Below are 3,910 nucleotides of genomic sequence, written 5' to 3' on the forward strand. Positions count from 1 at the left end.
TGGAAAAACACGACATCCAAGTTCTTGAGGCCAAAAGGGGCACAAGAAGGGCCCTGGCTCGACCTCCCAGAGCGTAGAGCTGACTCGGATAGGTTAATGCATTCAACAATGGTGCTGCTGATGCGATCTAGCCCCGTGATTAGATCAGAGGGCATGGGCGGGTGGGTTGCCGCAAGGATGTGTGGGACCCTCTTTGTGAGAGAAAGGTCGCCGACCTGCTGGATGATCGGAGCGATGATCCTTGGGTGGAGACCTTGTGTGCCAACGCAGATTCGACAGAGGCCGAGCTGGCGGTGGACGCCGAGTCGGCGATGGAGGCGGTGGAGTCTGAGTCCACCGGCATACTTCTAAAGCGGAGCTAGATCGGATTGACAAGGAAGTCCTTCATGCTCTCGGAAAAGATGACGTCGGGGCGAGATGCCATTGAGCTCGCTGGGGAGGATCTCACAATCACCACTACCTGGCGCGCCAACTGTCAGATTTAGTGATCAGCAGTCCATTAGGGGTTACCTAAGTGGTAGATTTGTAGGCGTGGGAGATCCTAAGACCAAGAAGTTGAATGGTAACACAAGGGGCGCAAGGTTTAGACAGGTTCGAGCCTCCGGAGAGTAATACCCTACGTCCTGTGTTCTAATAGATTGTATTGCTGGTCGCAGGTGCGAAAAATTCACGTGCTCTCGGAGGGCGCCCCTGGCCGCTTTATATAGGCTGACGACCTAAGATTACATTTATATAGGCTGACGACCTAGGATTACAATCGGATAGGATGTAATCCTAGTCGGTTGTTAAAAGGAAATCAATCTGAATCAGTTTACAACAAGTATCCCGAGATATCCGAGCAGAATCCGTTCATTCGGCCTCCAAGCTTGTGCACCACGCGTCTTCATGCCTTGCCCCTCACGTCATGGTTGGGTGGGGCCCACTTGTCAGGTCAGTTAATATCCTAGTTGGTGGGGACCCGTGGTACCCTTATTCCTCATCGATGCATATTTTTTCAAACATTTAGAAGTTATAATTGTAACATGTTTAAACCACAGTTGCAACATTATAAAAAATATATTATTTTTAAAAAAATATCATTAAAATAAATAGAATTAATTAATTTGATTAAAAAGGTGCAACGTGCAAATCATCTGTCAAAATATTTAGAATAAATTTTTGCAACATCCTAATATAGTTGGCACAACGCCATCATATATTTCAACCATCCTGAAATACAGCCACGGTAACGTACGACTCATTGAAAAATATTGAAATAATTATTGCAACAACATCGCATACCTATCGCAATGAAATAAACTTGAAAAATTTCACCATAACATCCATCCTTATGATTGAAGTGTCTCTCCCACTACAACATTATTGCATGCCTATCGTAATAAAAGTACGTGCAAAATATTCCCACCGCATCATGATCAATGGGGTTGGGCGTCTGATTTTTAGTTGGGGCATCGGATGCTCTACACCAAGCATTACATATCTTTATTATATTACTAGCATAGGGGCACGAGGTGCGACACGCACGCGTTTAAAAAATTAAAAGCATAATTTACATTTTACTTTGACAAAACAGAGTAGCACTGATATATTTATTTACAGCAATATGTATTTATTGATATTTTGGTAAATTTGGATTTAGAACCATAAACTGCAGGTGAATTTATCAGTAATAGCTTGTGATAATCAAAACCGAAGCTAAATGTGTATCTTCATGCCCTCTTGTAAAGCAAGATTAGATAAAACAGACAAGCATTTGCCCATTTCTTTCCGACTGCTGAGTTTTTTTTACAAAAAATTATGTTCTGAGCGAGCTTAAAACGCTTGCCCATTTCTTTCCAACTGATGTTGCGGGACCCAAGTGCTGGAGCTTATCTCAGAGCAACTTCAAGAGGCTGCTAATATTACCTCCAATACTTTTTTTAGGAAAAAAGAGAAAAAACAAACTCCAACAATCCATCCAAACTTTCCCCAATTTTTTAGCAACGCTAAAAAACAGCCTACCACCGCGTATATTTTAGTGTTATTATTCCTCCCCCAATTCTGATTCCCGCACGCTCGCGCGTCCCTTCCGATGGGCCCAATACGATGATGTAGCCTGTTTTAAAATATTGGGGGCTATTTATTAGCGATATGCTGTGGATTGATATGTTTTTTGGGAAATTTTTTTGGAAGAACCCCCAATATATAGTTTTGGGGAAGAATTTTTTGGAGTACTCTTGGAGTTGCTCTCAGCCAAGAGCTGCACGCACAGGCCACCTCCTCTCCTCGTTTCTCTCATCCTACTCGTTTCTTCCTCTTTTCACCGTTACTTATTTTTCCCTCAGCGGAGCTAGCAATGCATGCACTCCCTGCTAGGAGATGGTGGCCCGGGTCACCAGTCAACACTCCCGGGCGCCGCCGGTGAGCTTGAGCATGACGTTGAGAGGGAAAGGAGGCAGCTTCTCTTCCCCCTTCTCTTCTTCTGATCTTCTCATGGCCTCATGGGGCATCTTTCTCTCTCGGCTTCTTAAATCCAGCGAGCGTAGCGGCATGGCTGCGAGCAGCGAGCAGCGGTGGTGGCACCGTTGCGAGCGCGGTTCCTGCACAGATCGAATGGCGGGCCGAGCGACGCGCGGCAGCTGTCGCACGGAGAGCTACGACGAAGCTCACACGCGTCGGCATTGAGCCCACGCGACGTCCTCACTCGCAGCAGTACCAGGCTTAACAGAGCAGGGCCGGTCGAGCGGTCGGCTGGCCTAGCAGAAGTTAGCAGGAGCGGGGCGGCGCATACTACCAACTGAGCGGTAGGCGTGGTCGACATCTTTGGCTGGCAGAGAAGCAAGGCTGGCAGAGAAGCAAGGAGCAAGCCGGCGGAGCGGCGCGATGCGAGCCGAGCGGGCGGCGCGTGTGTCCAGCGGCGGGGATTAGCGGCCGCATGATTTCATTTTGTTTTCAGCAAGCAAGCCAATTCTCGCTCGCGCGACGGAGTTGCCCGAGGACTGGGGGGCGACCATCGCAGCGGATGCTGCTCAGCCTCGGTGGCCACTACCGCCGTCCCTCCCCCTCCCGCCGCGCCGCGGACCAAGGGCGCCCGTCCCCCTCATGCACCTGTTCGTCGATTGGAAGGATGTGTCCTATCCTCTCTGGCGAGAGAATAGGTGAGAAATATTTTCAATTATTTTTGATATACGATTTAGACATGTAAAACTACCTCATATTGCGCGTACAATAAATGTTAACGGTGCAGGTGTTCTGATTAATCAGCAAGCAACCGGTCGAGCTAATCGCTGTCGTGCCGAGAGTATACGTGGAAAACTTGGGCACGAAAGTCAGCTACTACCATGTACCAACTAATCCACCACTTTGGGAACGTCTACAAGACCGCGACACAAGCTTATTAGCTTAATACACTTTGGGTTAGTCTCCCCCAAAGGAGCAGCCAAGCCACGAAGACAAGTGCGTTAGGTTGAAAACGGACGGACGGGATAAATCTTCCATCCCGTTTTCCACATCTAACCTGCCTATTTTCATATTTATAGGGGGGTGTTTGAAGCACTCCACTCCAAATTTTTGAGCTCCACTCCACCAACTCCACCACATTGCAGCTCCACTCCACCAACTCCAGAAAAATACCAGAGCTGTCCACATGTTTGGCAAAGTGCACAGATCCAGCTCCGGAAACAGAAGATCTTGCTGTGTTAAAGTTTCATTATACCCATGTGAATGGGTGCCCACTTTGTCAGTCTCTTTTAGTTCACCCTCTGTTCTCCCTCTCTTCTTCCTTTGCTGCTAGGCAATGGGAAAGGCCAGCGCGCATTGCGAAGCAGAGGCGTGGCGGGCACGGCCAGGGGGCGGCCGGCGGGCCCCGTTGGCGGGCGTTGCCAAGGGGCGGCATGTTGTGTGTTGTGTCACTGGGGTCGGGATGTGCACG

Source organism: Setaria italica, chromosome III (assembly GCF_000263155.2).
Source record: "Setaria italica strain Yugu1 chromosome III, Setaria_italica_v2.0, whole genome shotgun sequence".
Taxonomy (NCBI): domain Eukaryota; kingdom Viridiplantae; phylum Streptophyta; class Magnoliopsida; order Poales; family Poaceae; genus Setaria; species Setaria italica.